Source organism: Sus scrofa, chromosome 15, assembly GCF_000003025.6.
Source record: "Sus scrofa isolate TJ Tabasco breed Duroc chromosome 15, Sscrofa11.1, whole genome shotgun sequence".
In the NCBI taxonomy this organism is placed as follows: domain Eukaryota; kingdom Metazoa; phylum Chordata; class Mammalia; order Artiodactyla; family Suidae; genus Sus; species Sus scrofa.
Window position 1 is genome coordinate 43,778,890 of NC_010457.5, and position 16,903 is coordinate 43,795,792.

Consider the following 16,903-nt stretch of genomic DNA (forward strand, 5'->3'; position numbering starts at 1 on the left):
GAAACAGCTTTCCTCTCCCAGCATTTTCAGACAAAATTGTGACAACTTCTAAAATCAGTTTCACACACCATACACACTTGTGGGCAAAATGTGAAACTCCCCTCTCTGCTTCCCTGTCTTTAGTTGATATTTCACAGACAAGGAGTTTTCTGGGACTGAACCCTAAATGATCTGTTAATGATTTGGGGTTTTAAACAGTTCACGTTGAAAGCTGGTTCTTGTAATCAAGTTTGACATGAAAATAGTACTGTCATTAAATTCAAGGAAATACCATCGTTTAATGCTTAATCACATTAAATTTAAGATAATTTGTATGTCATAAAGTTCTATTTTGGAAACACAAATTTGAACTTCCCTACTCAGCAGACCATATATCTACACAGACTTTTAGCCTCAAAGCGTTTCAGTATTGAGACGTAGTTTCAGGAAGTTGGTACGGGGAAAAAAACCTAATTATTAATTACACTGCGATGTACTAGAGAATGCATACATGTAATTAAGATGCCAATGATGACAAATTATATTGCTATGATTAATTTCTTATAGAACCAGTATCTCTCTTTCCAGGGAAAAACTCTCATCCCTTCACCTGGTTCATGAATTCCCAGGAATATTCCTAGCCTCCTATCTGAAGCATGTTAATATTGTTATTTTTTTCAAGAAGTCCTGACTGTTTGTCCTACACATTTTTGTGCATAGACATTATCTGGGTGATGGGAGGTAGGGATTAAGCTGGATTTCTTACAGGGTCAGTTTGCAGAGTAAATTCTGAAAGGACTGAGCAGAAGATTTACATTTTCCAGCTAAATCATTAAAATTATGGTGAGTAATACATAGTTTCAAGGATATTAACATACACCTAATAGGTCACCCACACCCACCCGGGAGTTTTAGTACTTTTTAGTAATTCCATTTACTTGACACAAATGGTTTTGTCTGATTGCTCTAACCTATCATGGTACCTTGAGCAAAACAACTGATGTCATTCAATAAGGAGTTAGGATCCATTAAAGAGAATCCCATTATAACATTTGATACAATCTACAATGCAAATGAGAACACTGGTTATACATAAAATGGAAAGGCAAATCTGAAGGAAGCTGAAGTATTTTCTAAATGAAAAAGAGCTAGTCTCCACTCAGATTTCGTAAATATTCTTGCAAGTATCCACTCAAAATTGTAGGATGCATCTTTGTACTCCCAACCTAAGGATTCAAACTCCTCATAATGGATAGAAAGATCTTTCCAGGGAAATCACCTCCCCTGCCAACACCACGTTGTATTAAAATCCATCCAATTGTTCGGCTAATTCTTATGCTTCTCCAATTTTACTGGATATGATGTTTTTATTGGGGTTCAAGGAAGCATGGCTAATGACATCAACAAGCTTTGTAATTTCTCACTGCCAGTTTTCTACACAACTTACACTTTTGTCACTCAAACTGCACCCAGTTGCTCCAACCATTAATCTTAATGCCCAGGAGTAGGGGGACTTTTAAATGGACCCCTTCTTGGGATTTTGTGTTTAAAAACAGAAAAGTTCCCATGAGTGAAGGGGGTAAGTTAGCTTTTGCAGCCTCTGTCTCTCCCCAAGTCTCACTCTTTGCTGCCCCCCGCCCCCCAAAAGGAATGAATTACATTTCTCTTCTTGTCCTTTAAATGAATAGCATAGTTTGGGTGAAATTATCGGGCAATTGCATGCCTTTTATGCAGATAATGCTATTTGATGAAAGCGGTGTTTTGATCTGCTAAGGATAATACAGATCCAGGGTTGGATTCATTGGTAAGAGTAAAGCTGTCTTCTGTGATAACTTCATCTCAGCATGAGGTCAGACGGGGGAAAACTGGGATGGGGGATTAAAAAATGACACAGTCGGAGCAGTATTCAGCTTCCTGCTGTGTTCCTGGCTGCACACTATAGCTTATGTTTCTGATCTGTTATGGTATTGTCTGCCTTTCTCTCTCAGAGCAGAAAGAGATTGCTTAAAACTTTTCTTTTTTCAGCTAGAGGGATTAGTTCTGTGCAGCTTTTTTAATTAAAGAAACTGTATCTTTTGCAAGGCAATTTAAAGCTGCTAGGGAAGGACCATCAACATCCACAACTTAGTACTATTATCTGTAACAAAGTGTAAGCTCTAAATTTGATCTTCAGAAGCCAGGGAAGGGAGCTCTAGAATTCTGTTGTATTTTTAACCTTCTGAGATGACTCACATCCCTAAATGAAGACTAGTAAATAAATTATTTTGTAGAAGTCCTGAATACGTTTCCATAAGAAGTAACTTCAGCCACTTTGCGTTTCAGCCGAGCTGAGCTTGCTTAATTAAATCTTCATGATGAGAGCGAAGTGCACTTGAAAATAGTGTAAGAGGAAATAGATTTGACTCTATATCCTTGTCTTTACCCAGAGATCATTTTTAAACATTTCCATTCTATGGAAAGTGATAACAGTAGAAAATGTCTCCTTAATATGGGCAATTTGCATTTAAACAGTGCGAAGTATAACATTCTGGTACTTTATCACCTCAAACCTTTGCATTTGTGATAAGCGGCCATCATCTTTATTAATCTGAGGGGAGCATGGATTGAGTCTATCCTTGAGTGATGATGAATTTGTCAAGACATATACATTTGAGTTGAATTTATAGCTCAATTTAACCCAGGTTAATGTTGAAAATCCTCAAATGTTTCAAATAAGGCCCATATGCTTATCACTTTACAAAGCATACAGGCTCTCTGCTTCAATTGCAACATACACATCTCCAACTAAATTCCATGCCAGATCAATTAGAAACAGTCCCCCTGAGAAGACAGGAACAAACAGAGATTGTTTCCCCAATACCAGCTGAACTCTTGTCTGGAAGAAATGAGAAGCAGTCATCTTAGGCTCCTCATTTCTCACCATTAAAAATCCAAAGGAAATTCAGTAGACAAAGTTTCATAGATCATGTCAGATTTAATAGAAAATTCTCAGAGCACCTGCATATAATAGGTGCTTCCTACATTTCCCCCCAAATTTCAATAAATGCTATGGCTTATTGAAAGAAGAAAATAAAATTTGGCCTTTGCCTTTTCTTATTATTCTGGTCTTTACTCCTACTTATGTTTCTGAGATAAGTCAATTAAGTTCAGAGCTAAATTCACATGGCTTGCTCTCATGACTAGAATTGTTCAACTATGTGCCATTACACGATGGATGCGCAGGAGAGTAGAGAAGCATACCTGGTAAATATATTTTGGGAGTGACTTTGGTTTATGACTTGTCCTGTTTTGAAAAAGAAAGAATGATCGAATACAATGAAAATAGTTTATCCATGTGCTCACTCATTCACTCAACAACCATTTGCTGAGCATCCTCTAGCTGACAGCACTTTGTGCTGGGTCCTGTAGGTTTAAAGAGGACTAGGGCCAGTGCCTGGTGCTCTGGGAGGTCTCAGTTACTGGGAATAGTTTATTTAAAGATCAGAGCTATCGCTTAGTCACTTATTACAGGCAGAATATACTGTGGAACATCTTCTTCTTCTTCTTTTTTTTTTTTTTTTTTTTTTGCATTTTTAGGACTGCATCTGCGGCATATGGAAGTTCCTAGGCTAGGGGTCTAATTGGAGCTGTAACTGCTGGCCTACGCCACAGCAACGTGGGACCTTCACCCACCAAGCAAGGCCAGGGATTGAACCCACGTCCTCATCGATACTAGTCAGGTTCTTAACCCACTGAGCCACAACAGGAACTCCTGCGGAAGCACTTCTAAGAGAGGGGAGTATCATTAATAAGTGCTTTCATAAGTAGGTGTTCCAGGGGGCTGAGCGTACAGGACCTTCCAGACTAAAGAGCTGACAAAAGGAGGAGAAAGGAGGGCACGTTTAGGAAGTTAGGAGATTTCCAATAGCTTTGATATTGAATTATAGTTATGGGATGTTGAATTTCTGGACCTACGCTTATAACTTATAGACTGGATTTTGAAATAGCTAAAGGACATCATATCATTAACAAAATTGTCCCGTGTCACTAATTTACGACACATCTTGCTAGTGACTACCTTAAATACCCTTATACTTATACCTCTAATACATTATATATTTTATGTATACCTTCAGTACAGAACATGTACCACTTACTAAAAAATTTACAGAGAATATGACAGATTTTAAAAGGTATTCCATGATAACTGTTAATGATAAAGGGCGCATCTTTTAGTGTGCAATAATGTGACAGGTTTTAAACCCATATATAAAATTAAACCAAAACAGGAAAAGATACCTCCGTGTTCAGATGCCTCCACAAAACCAGGTCTTTTATGTGGCTCAAGCAAAACCAAGTCAGGAGTTGGATTGGGCTCCACACTGTGTCTCACCAAAGGTCAAAGGCACACGCAGGCTGAGTTTATGCAGTGGAACACAAACTAATGTCCTGGAAAAGCACGGTCCCATTTAAAGGTTTGTTTGTGCAATCACCAGTTCACTCGGTGGCTTCAAAACAGAAGTGCGTTGAGAGAGGCCAATCTAGCTTTAATTAAGGTAACGAAAGCATATTTTCCACTACAAACAGTCATTTCATTTTATGACTTTCTTAGCGATTGAATCCGAATATTTGTTTTGCAGTTTCCCTCAATCAGCCCAGAGAAATAGGTTACTTATTTTTGCAAGAGGGAGGGGAAACCAAACATCCCTATGAGAACTTGAGAGCTCCTTGAGACTTCTGTGTAAAAGTTCGGTTCTAGTGCTGTAAACTGTTCCAGATTAATTGCTTGCTACATGCAAAGTGATTTGTTTTCCTCAGCAACTACCAGCCTCAGCCTCTGTTCAAAGGCGCTCATCACTTAACTTGCTCTCAGTTGAGACATAACCTCTTTTAGGACATATATGGATTACTGTCTTTACTGATCTTTTCAGAGAGGGAGCCGGGAGGACCAGTCATTTCCTGCTTTTCTCATCATCACCGGGAGTCCAATCAGTGGGAGAGGTTGCAGCCCAGGCAGCTCCTGGATTTGAGCCCGGGGGCCAGGCCTCTCTTGCCTCACTTGGCTAGAGCAGATGTTAATTAGTCCAAAGAATACCTCTGAAGATGGCCCAGAGCCTCCTAGAAGAGCCTCCTACCTGCTTGACCCGGTGCTCCCCTTCCGCACGCCTGAAAGCCCCGCCTGTCAAAGGAGGAAGTGGCTGCGGGACCGGCTGCTCCCCACGGGAGGGAGTCAGGAACAGCTGCCACCCAGCCCCTTCAGCTGCAGCCAGGAGCCTTAGGACAGAAGGAGAACACTGACAGACCCCAAACCACAGCCCGGGGGGTGGGGGGAAGCTCATCTGAAGCTGATTATAATGGACAAGTATCACCTGCAGGTGGGGAGCAACACTAGGCCGAGGTGGGGATTGGCGGAGCCGCAGAGCAGGTGCTGGTGGCCCTGCCTCTGCCTCAGGACAGGAGCCTGTCCCTCTGAACCCCATCCCAGTCCCCAAGACACAGTCAGATCTTCCCTAACCCCAAGGTGCATCTGGAGGTTTGGGCCGTTGTCTTCCTCCCCAGCACCCTTTTTAGAGGCTTACAAAGGCCGCTAGCCTGCATTTCCAGGGGAGGAGGTGGGGGCTGCCTGGAGAGCTCAAAAGCATTCCCCGCCCCCCTCCGGGAGGGCTGCGTATCAGTGTGACAAGGGGGCCCCACGGGAGGGCGATGTCTCCAGCTCCGTCCCATTATCCCATACACGACCAGATGCATGAGCACGGCAAAGTCATCAGCAGCACACGGCAGAGTTTGCAGTGAGCGGGCAGACGTTTGCAAAACAGACCGCGAGGACTTGCATTTCTTCTCTCCCCCGCTCGTTTTTTATTGCAGCCCAGGGCACGGTGTGAGCAGCCCACGGTCCCCGCCCTCCCGCGACCACAGCTCATAGAGGCAAAAATCCTGATGGCCACATAGCAAGCTGCCTCTTTGCTTTCCAGGGATTCATTTGGAGGAGAAAGTGCCTGGTATAGTTTGGCACTGCACAACACCGGCTTTTCCTAATGGCCTCGAATGACGGAACTTTGTTAGGGAGGGAAAAATAATAAACCGCGAAGCCTGAAACTTAGCACGCATAAGCTGCTTGGATTGCGGGCTGCACCTTACACACACGCTTGAGGCGTTGAGCAGGACACCTGCGTGCCTTGTCCACCAGCGACGCCTGGCAGAGGGTGCACAGGGCTGTGTTAATGAGTTCTAGAGTAGTCTGTCTGTACTGCATCCAATTAGTGTGAATGCTGAGCATCACCTATGAAAAACTTTGAATATCCTGTAACAGGGAGCTGGGCTAGAGACAGGCTCTGAGATTTATTACCATTTCTAAATTTTATGAGTTCTATTGTTTCCTACACTTATTACCAGCGTTAGCTATAATGAGAGTTCTAGGGGAAAAAGAGAGAGAGAGAGAGAGAGAGCTGAAAAGAAGAAACAGCCAGCCCCTCACCCAGCTCCCACCTGTTCTACCAGTAGTAATTTAGCTTTTCTGTTCTGGCCTGTTTGGGATGGAGCAAGGTATCTTTTCTCTTGTGTGTGCATGTATTCCTAGATGGCAAGGTACAGGAAAAATCAGGGGTGTGTGTGTTAGTTTGACACTTTAGAAAAGTTTTGAACACTTAAAATGTTTTTGTGTGAACTGGGCCACAAACGTAATTTATGAAACACCTTTCAAGTTTCCTTCTGATCTTGTCACGGATGCAAATTTTAAGTAGCATGTATTTGTGGTTGTCATGTAACATCTGGGGCATACCTTCATAATTGACAGTTTTTCTAAAGAAAATGAGAATGGCTAGAGAGAGGGGGACAGTAATTAATCTGCCCCCTCCGCCTTGTTTTTGTTGTGGTGGTTGTTTCTCCCTAAGTGTGAAATACACGTGGCAGGAAGGAGACTGATCCACCCCAGGGCAGCTCTGGATTCTTCCCTTAAAGATGTGCCTATGGTGCCCTAGCGTCACTGGTCCCCCTGCCCCCGCCCCTCCCCGGAGAAGGCCCGAGAGCAGGGTGGGGTTGCTCAAGTATCACTGCTACTTCCCAACGCCTGGTAGTGTGTTCCGTCACTTAGCAACTTTGGGAACTCACCATGCGACTGGATACACCAATTGAAGTTTATGTATTCACCTTGTCACTTTGATCGCCAAACCTTGGAGAAACTCAATTCTAAAGGCTTAGGCTTTCCTAGGAGGCATTCTTCTTGTTTTCCGAGGTCTTAGTTTCTGGTTCTGCACGTGCTTACAAAGGCAAATGTTATTTCCTCTAGCCACAGTCAGGTTAGATGCAAACTGGTAGAACTGTCTGCTCTGAATTTGAGAGGAGGTGAAAGGAGAAGGCTCGAGCGCACCAGTCCCTCTGCCCCGCCTCCAAGGACAGGTCCAGATGGCAAGGGACACAACTGGTTAGCTACCTGGGTGGGGGTGGGGTGGGGGTATACGCTCGGGCGCCCCAAGAGGAGCCAAAGCGCTTGTCCGCCCTGAGCGCGTCTGCCCCAGCCGGAAGCCACCTGTCAGGGAACAGAAAGGTAACTGCAGGTTCGCGGGGGGCCGAAGAGCCAGCGATCAGCTGGACTAAAATCGCAGGTTGGATGTTCCCAAACTCCAGAGCAACCAGAACTTAAAGTTACCCCTGGGTCAGTATCTTTACGGGGCAGGCGGTGGGGAGGGGGGGAAACACCTGGAGTGAGCGTTTCCCAGGGAACTTGAGTGAATAGAAAATGACAGTGCCTAGTGCACAGCAGTAAACTTATTTTCCTCCCACAGCAAACAACGTCAGGGCAGGGGTAGTGTTGAAGGAGAAGGCGCATTGAGGAGAGCGAGAGAGAGAGAAAGAAAGAGAGAGAATGAGAGCTGTGCAGCCTTTGGAGGCCTCCAGAATCTGTCTCCTGGCCAGGGGGCACTTGCTGAAAGTCCCAGAGCTTGAACCCGAGGGCGGACACTTGCGTACGACATAGCCCAGCTGGGGTTACCCAGGAAGTCCGAGTGTTTAGAGCCCCCTCCCCCTTCCGAAGGTCATTTGCACTCTTCAGCCTCGGAGGAGAGGACACTCTGGAAAGGAAGGCGCGGGTCATTTTCGGAGACACTGTAAAGGACCGGCCGCCTACAGGGGGTGGAAATCCTTAATTACACCCTTCTGCCTTGAAATCCATCTTCCCGGCAGTGTCTTGCACTCCCACCTCTTCGGGTGACTCAGCTGACCTGAAATGCCCACCCTATGGAAGATCAAGAAAAGTAGTTTTCGAAGAAGGTTAGAGGTTTGATTACACTGAGAAGTGTTTCCACTTAGGTCCAAAGCAATTACCCGCCCTCTCCCCCGCTCCTCCTCCGGGCCCCGACGGGAAGAAAAGGACGGACACCCCCCCTCGCCACCCGGCGCACGTACCCCCGCACTTTGTTGGTGCGTGTGAATTTCACTGGGCGCCGTAAGTTCATTAGTGTTTGTAATCAGCGGCAGGCAGACCCCTAGTCCAGCCGAAAGCTGGCAAGAGCCATTCATCAGCGTGAAGTGTTATTCATGGATGACCCCTAAATCACGGCCAGGGTAGTAGATGCCCTGATTGGTCACAGCATGGGAGCCTCGGTGCTTTCCCGAACCCTACGCGGCCGGGAGGAGGGAAGGAGGGAGGGGCGGCGAACGTGGTTCCGTCCGGCAAATCCCATTTGACAGAAAAAGGCAGTAAACGGGGAATTTCTTCTTTTGAATAAAGAAGAAAAAGAAATAAAGTACCTGTCATCTTGACAAGTGGCGGCGCGGAGGAGTCCGGGATTATAAATGATCACAGCCGAGTCCAGCTCGCCCCGTGATTGGGCTCTCCCGCGATCAGCACGGGGGAAGCGCATGGTAGGCTCCTCTCCTCTGCTCTCTACCTCACACTCTCTCGCACACACACGGACACGTGTACGCGCCTGGGCTCGGGCAGTCTTGGCCCGGCGCGTCCCCCACGTCACACCATTAAGGTCCTGGATGCTGCTCCCTGGCCAGGCGCCCGACTCGCCTCCTCACCTTTCCCTCTTCCTCTTCCTCCTCCCTCGCCGCCTCCATCCTCCGGCTGCCTGGCCGAGGACCGAAAACTCCGGCCGGGCCTTGCCGGCCGAGGAGGAGGCTGGAGGGGGCCGGCGGGAAGGGAGAGGGGGAGAGCGCGGGGGAGAAAAAGAAAGTGAACTCATTGGCGCTCCGCGCGCGCTTCCCTCCCTCGCCGCGTCCCTAGCCCGCCGCGGCCGGGCGGTGGGCAGGGAAGGAAGTTGTAACACTTGCCGAGCTCCCCTCCCCGCACCCTCCCCCTTCCCACACTTCGCTCCCCCGGCGGGGCCCCCTCCCCCGCGCCCGGCTCCTTTGAATTTGGCGGAGCGCCGTGTGCGCGCTGCTCGGGTGGACGCGGCGGCGGCGGCCGGGGAGCTAGCGGGCGGCGCGGCGAGCCGAGCGTGGTAAGTGCGGCGCCGCCGCCGGCGCGCCCTCCTTCCTTTCGGGGGTCCTAGTGCCCGGGCCGCGGCGCTGGAGCGGTAGCGAGGGAGGGCGGGTGTTCGGGAGCTAGCTGGGCCGGCGGCGCAGTTCCCCGAGCTGCTCTGGGAGGCGCGGCGAGTTGGCCAGCCCCAGTGGCCCGCGAGCATCTCCTCCGCCGGCAGGCTCTTTGGTCCGGCCTCCGGGTTCCGGGCCTCCCCATCCCCGCCCCTCCCTCGCGTCTGACACCTCGGGCTGCTGGTTCAGGTGGAAACTTCGCTGGTGCCTCTCGCTCGAGGAGCTGGGCGCCGCGCCCCGGTTCCTGGGAGCCCCGGGTTCCCCGAGAAAGGCAGCTCAGCCTGGGCACTCGGTGGGGGCAGGGAGTCCAGCCCTCCTCGCTCCGGTCGGGATGCTCCCCAGATTTGTGGTGGGGCGCTGCGTCCTCTGAGTAGGAGTCTCACAAGATCCTGTGGGGCTTCCAGCGAGCGGGGAACCCTGGGATGTCACCACTTTTCCGGAGAAGTGGGAACGAGGCTTCTCCAACTACGGGGAGCCAAGTTGGGAAGCGGCGAAGGCAGAAAAGGACTGGGGCGGTGTGGGGAGTGGTGGATCTCGACTGAAACTTGAGCTGGCAACTCGGGATGAGGCTGGAAGCAAGCAAATATCCCGAACCGGGCATTTAAACAATTTCGGTTTATGAGTCTGCAACTCAGTCTAAGTTCGCTTTGTGTTTTACAACCGATTAAGAAAAGCTTCAAAATATTTTAGGTGGAGGTGGATTCGTCCGATCTCTACTGAACACCTTATTATGCAGTTTGAATTCCATTCTTTACTGCAAGTTTAAGGTGGTTGTAACGGTAACCTGCCTACTAATTCTTACTGCAGAGGAAGGTTAAGGAGTAATTCTGCAAATACTTTTGTTTTCTGAAGTCATTATAATTTAAAGCTCCAGTAAAGTTTCCAGGTACTTTTGGGTAAGTGCAATGGAAGTGAAAGAGCGAGCGCTGTCCAAACAGTTTTTACAGGGGTCTAGACAGCTGAGACACGGAGAACAGGACTGTCTCTAAATAATACTCTATTTCTTATCTTGTGACAATGTATTTGTCAAACATTTGCAGGCTCTGGCAGAATCCACTGGGTGGTCTTTTCACTCGAAATAGAAATATGTTTAGGCATTACCTTTCCCTTCTGTTGTTTGAAGAAAAAAAAAAAGAAAGGACTGGCATCTTTGGAAAGCTTGGAAAGGAACCCCCAAAGATGGTCTTGCAACTGAACAGAACTTGGTGATTTGATTCCTTTTGTGATTTTTTTTTTTTTCAAATGTGATGCCCACACCCTTCCCATCTCCCAGTTGCCTACCTGGAGGAGTACTTGTAGTCTTTCTGATATATTAAGAAGAGAGTTTAGAATTAAGAGTAACTGCATACTTAAAATTCATTATCGATTTTAATATTTCAGTTGAAACGGAAGATTTTACAAATACACCAACAGTCTTGCTTTGTGCATGTCTTAATAGATTCTTAATTATCCAAAACTTCTGGCTTGTATTTCTTAGTACGTGCAATTCTTTTAAGAGCCTTGAAACTTCGATTTGTGATTCTAAACGCAGAGCAAATATTTAATACTTGCTCTAAGAGTGAGAGGTTAGTTCAGTAATAAGACTTGCTAATCCCACTTAAAAATGTCATGACATTCACAAACTATTCCAAAATTTTTTAAAGAGGGGGGTTTATAAACAGTTTAGTTATTCCATTGTGCATTTCAGGATTATGTGTATCTCTCTTCCTGTTGCATTTTCCTTAACAATCTTTAATTTTTTTCTGGCATGAATTTTAATATTCCTCTTACTCAAAGGTGCTGTTTTTGCCAGTAGTAGATATATTTTTGGATAATTTTTTTAAAAGGATATATATTATGAGGGAAACTAGTTCCTTTGAGTAAGACAGATATATTTTACATATCTACACAATTGTAATGAAAATGTATTTATATACTAGTAACTATAGCAGTGCTTATGTATTTGGAAAATATGTTAGTATTCTGAGCCAATAGCATTAATACTAGCAACCCATGGACAGAGAACATCAACCTTAATGAGGATTGCTTAGTTATTTAAATTAAAGCAGATAATTTTTTAGTAGAATGTGACTACTTATTTTTCCAAATTGAGTCATTTTGCATGGCTGTGTTTATTTTCTAGAGACACATGTTTTAGGTAAATTATAGAGACTTTTCTTTCTATGATCTTGTAGGTGTGTCATGAGTCTTTTGGTTAGAAAAGGCAATCTGCTTTATTAGGGTGAAGACAAAGAAAGATAAGGATGCTTATCTTTGAATAGAAGAAAGCACCTAAATAAAGTGAAAAGTTTGTAATTTATTCTGAAAGTAAACCTAGCTAAACAATCATAATCCAGTTAGCAAGTTCAATCTAATGTTTCTTATCTTTGCTTTGGAAAGCCAAGAGTAATTATTCTCTTTGTAATGAGTTGAGGAAATAGGAAACCGGACACAAATGTTAGCCGGACATCGTCAGTGGAATGAGCTATCAGAAATACCTGATCAACTTTGAGCTGGAAGTACCAAAAATGATATTTTTGCAATAGATGTGAAAATATGTTTGGAAATGCTGAAGTTTATCCTTTCTACAACAGTACTAGGAAATAAGTCCTGGGGATGCTCATAGTCTGATGAAAACCACCATAAAGACAGCTTGATTAGTTTATCAGCATTGGTTATTTTAATATATACATTTACCTCCTTTCATTTCAACTCTTTTTCTCCCTTTAAAAATTTTATTTCTGGGTGGCTGAAGAATGTCATCACGGTATTATTCTTGTATGAATCAGTGTCTTCAATAGCATTAATGAATTGTCTGCCCTTGTCTTGAAGACGTGCTATAAAACTTGTTAAACATGATCAATTATGTGTTGCTTATCTACCCGTGTTTTATTTGATAGTCAAATATCCTTTTTGACTTTTGGGACATACTTTCTTTACTTAGATGGAGAATGTCAGGAAAGAATACAGTAATTTACTATCAAACTTTTACTCTGACCCATAATCAATTATATAACCCTTTTGGATTTTCAGTTAAAGTTCTGTTTGTTTTCTAAAGCAAAATGAGAGTCTGGAGAAGAATTTAACATGCATTCAGAATAAAAAAGTGTACTGAAAAGCTGATACAATAATGCAGTGCTACTTAAAAGTTTAAACAACTGAATCTTAAAAATTATGTCATGGAAGCTTCTTGTAGGACTCATTTCAAACCTGAATTTGGAGATAAGGGCTGTTTTAAGAGTCCTGATGGACATTCTGTGAGTAACAAAAAAAAAAAAAAAAAAAACACACACACAAAAAAAGTCTGAGTTTCAAAACTGATTAATTGCTGTGTCTTATAAAAACTGATTTATTTCATACTTTTTTATACCAAGCATTACCATTATGAAGCCCGCCTTCTAATTGAGATTAATGTTTCTGGGCAAAGAAGTGGTTTGGAGGGCTGCATTCATTTTGAGTGCTATTGTAATCAATTTTAGATCCAGCATTCCACAATGGATCAGTTTGCATCCAAACTTGCCTTATTATGTAGAATTAACTTGTTGGTGATTGATAGTAATACTTCTACATCTTGAGGAGTCATTTGTTTCCAAACAAGTGTGATGGCTTGTCTGAGTTTCAAAATATTGCTTCTCATAATTAAAACATCCTTTGGGGGGACCTAATTTGAACTTTCTCTGAGAACTATATAAAGCATGAAGAAGCAATTCATTAATACATTTTCAACTAAAACATCCCCCCTCACACACACACACACAACATGCTTCAAGGTATATTTTCTTACTCATCAAAAGGTTGGATGGTCTTTTGAGTTATAAATTGGAAACATTATACATTTAGCCTATTTCATTTTCTGTTTATTATCAACATTCTTGTTGAGCTTTTCAAGGATTTCTTAGAATTATAGACCTACATTTGCACATGTGTTAGAACTTATTTCACAAGGTGGTAGGTATAATCCTGACAATGAAAGGTAATGCATGTGGAGGTAATTCTTTATCTTTTTTGGAAACCTGGAAAGATGGGGAAAAGTATTGTCCCTACTGTGATATTTGCATTTGTTTCCTAGTTGTGTCCAGCTGTCCTCAGCTTTATCAGCTTTTTCTTCTTTTCTGAAAGATCACGTTAAGATTTTCTTGGGCTTTGGTCCATATTGCATCACTTACTGTGATACATGCTTATGGTCTCAATAAAACAAAAATATTAAAAGCATAGACTGTGAGATTAATATAGATAAGTATTCTAATATAGCCACAAGATCTTTAAATAAAGATGTGACTGTGAAGTTCCATGGTGACATTGTTCTTTGCTTTCAGGAAAAACAGATTTGGTAGGAAATATGTTTATTGGATTTTCATTTTCTTCTCTGTACTGATAGATTATTTACATGGGATCAGTGTTTTTCCAATTAAAATCATTCATTTAAAGCAGTTTTAACAGTAAAATAATGCACTTAAAAAGCCATTTTCAAAGTCGTATTTGAGCTAGCCCTTAGAATATAAACAATCAAAATACAGAAACGGACTCTAACATAGAGAGACATTTCATTTATCACAACTACAATGGGATTCACTCATTTAAAAGAATTTTGATGAAAATGTTTTATGATTTTGATTCAGTAACTCAGAGGACTGACTGATTAGAACAGTTACATAGTAGTCTCATAAAAGAGAGCATCTACCTAAACCTACATCTTACGTCTTTAAGTCACTGTACAAATTCGGTATAATAGAATGTTTTCATAAGTCATGGAATACTTGAAACCGTATCAGATATCATAATTATGATGATGAAGAAGATGATGATGAGGCATTAGTGCCCTGTTGTTACTCTTGCTCTTGGAAGGGCTAGTAGTGATTTTTCAAATGAGTCTGTGATAGGTGGCAGTCTTAACTGAGTTCCATGATTTCAGGTGAGCTAATAGATGGTTCTGATGCCATCAGGAACATGTACAGAACGGAGTGTATCATATTATCAAACTGTGATTGCATTCTTGATCGTAGATTACAAGTGATAACCACTTATGGAGATGTGGCACTATAGAAGTCACCTTGCCCACATTTGCTGTCCTCTGGTTTACACTGGGGCACGCAACACGGAGAACATCCCTTTCGAAAATGAAGTGAGAGAGACAAGTGCATGTATTCACACTTGCGTTTTCATGTTCAATTATATACAAGTTAGCCTGGGATGCTGTTTGTTGACAAAGTGCTTTGAAGTGTTGTGGAATACTTTTTACTTCTGTCAGAGACTTTGGGGGAGGGGTGGGGCTGATGTGATTTAGCTTTCTGGGGGAGGGGAACCATATTACTCAATAATAAACATCATATTATTTCATAATAATAACTGTATAACTGGGTCTACTGAGTCTCAGCCTCAAAAGCAAAAGGAGATACAGAGCAAGACCAGGGAGAGAGAGAGAAGGATGGAAGGGGAGAGAGAGAGGAGAGGGGAAAAAAGTGGGGGAGAGAGATATGAAGCAATATGAATATGAATACCTTTTACAAAGAGTAGTGGTTCTTTGAGCATTTTCTGGGTGTAGCAATGCCTTTGACAGGAAAAACAGTCTATAAAGGGCATATTTGGTCATTTAAGTTAATTGGGTAAGTACAGAGAAAATTAACTTACATTTTTTTTTCATTTTAAGTATAGGCATTTTAGATCCCTGCATGAGACGATGAATTTCATGTTTTTTAAAATTCATCCAGGAAATTCTAAATATTGTATGTGATTCATTATCTTGATGGGATAAAGGAAACATATTGACAGCTCTGTCTTATAAGTATACTTTCTTTGTGCATAGGACTAAACACCACCTTGTAATTTTATAATGATCCATTTTATAGGGGGACATTAAAAAACACTGATTATTTTAAAGGATCCTTTGGGAGGTAATGTACAAGGTCACTTATCTCTGAAGAAAAGGCTCATAAATTTTTTTTAGTCATTCTGTCATTTCTGTGGTGATCAGAACCTGCCGGAATTGTTGTGATAATTCCTCTTTAGATTGCCATAATTTAGAAAGAAATACCAGTGTGGTGATGACTGTCTTCTTTTAGTCAGATTCTGAAGCACCTCTGAATAGTGGGATGATGTGAATTTGTGGTTCCTGCTTCCCAAAGAAAGAAAGAAAAGCCATTCTTTTATTAGAATGGATTATTTCATCTCGAGTTAAGCTCGGCGAATCTTTGATGATTAGGATTGAGGACCCCCTATGAGTGTGAGGAGGTGAGGTGTCTTTTTGATAACAGGGGCGTTTCCAAAGAAGAGGTCCTTCCTTCTTCACAAGCAAGTCCAGCACCCACACTGTGTTCAGCATTTGGCTTCTGTCCTGGAGAGCTATCTTAAGTGAGCTCATGTACTTGGACCTCATGCTGGAAGGTATGTTATGAAGAGAGGGACAGGACAAGATTGAAATTAATTAATTTACGATGAGCAATGCATGAAGTATTTTACTGGGTTTGCATGACTCACATGCAACTGTGCTAATGTTGGGGTGTGTTTATTTAGGTAATTATGATCGTGAACCTATTGAAAAGTATACTTATTGTTTATTCTTTGTCTACCAAATGCTCTTTTAAAGTGGAACATATATGTTATTACTTTTATCAGAGAATTTGGAATTTGTCAACATGGAGGTGGGAGAAATTGGCAAGGGATTGGTTCTTTTAAATAGCTCTTTGAAAAAAGCTGGCACAGGGGTTGTCGTTTAAAATAATTATGAAAACCAGGAGAAGACAGATGTAAATTTTATTCCTTCAGAATTTATAATAACTTCCAGCTAAAGAAAGCTGTCAGTCCTATAGTTCTAGGAGAACAAATCTGTGACTTTTTTTTTGTTGTTGTTCTCTGAAGAACAAAAAAAAGTATTTCGAACAGCATTATTACATTTCTCTATATTTATAAGCAAAAGTTAAGTGAATCTTTGAAATGTTAACTTTTTTCACTTACGTTTCTTGTAATGAGAATAATAAAAGTAGGCAAGAAAATACTGCAAATAATAACTAATATAGTAATTTAAATAAATACAGAAAAATGACTCTAATATCATAAGGAGTGAAAACTGTAATATAAACAATCATATTTTGTCACTTGATTGTCAAAAATGTAAGGCATTCTTACAGAGATATTGCTGGATTTTATGAAAGCATCAATAATAGTTGGAAAATGATTTGATGTAATCAGTGTATCTAAAATGTTAACCCTTTTCATGTTCACTAATACTTTAAGAAACATTTCTAATGAATTAGAATACTTTTGAAAATAGTCATACCTTCTCAGAAAAAATAAAATATTTGTTGCCTTACAAAGCTGTTGATGAAATTTGGGTTCAGAAAGAGGTGAAGTTTGAGGTGAACTACTTCTTGCCCGATATTAGCCTTCAAAGTAAAACAGAACAGATATTTTCCTTCTACGATATATTTCTAAGTGT

The 16,903-nt window shown here is 42.5% G+C and overlaps 1 protein-coding gene and 1 long non-coding RNA gene across 19 annotated transcripts in view; one reads left to right on the top strand and one right to left on the bottom strand.

Annotated features, from left to right (window-relative positions):
• Positions 1-9,231, bottom strand: part of LOC110257187 — a 69,833-nt gene extending 60,602 nt beyond the window's left edge. Inside the window, exon 1 of one of the 2 annotated variants that reach the window (XR_002339464.1) lies at positions 8,980-9,231. This is a non-coding gene — a long non-coding RNA (uncharacterized LOC110257187). Of the gene's footprint in view, positions 1-8,703; positions 8,834-8,979 lie in introns of those variants that run through there. The other variant, XR_002339462.1, reaches the window with a different exon arrangement.
• The window catches only part of TENM3 (teneurin transmembrane protein 3), a 2,583,558-nt gene that overhangs the window by 1,960,700 nt on the left and 605,955 nt on the right, over positions 1-16,903 (top strand). The window contains exon 1 of one of the 17 annotated variants that reach the window (XM_021076362.1): positions 5,569-8,817. The exons of 15 other annotated variants lie outside the window; for them this stretch is intronic. The gene's annotated coding sequence lies outside the window, so the exon portion shown is untranslated. Of the gene's footprint in view, positions 1-5,568; positions 8,818-9,284; positions 9,402-16,903 lie in introns of those variants that run through there. One more of the 17 variants, XM_021076361.1, reaches the window with a different exon arrangement.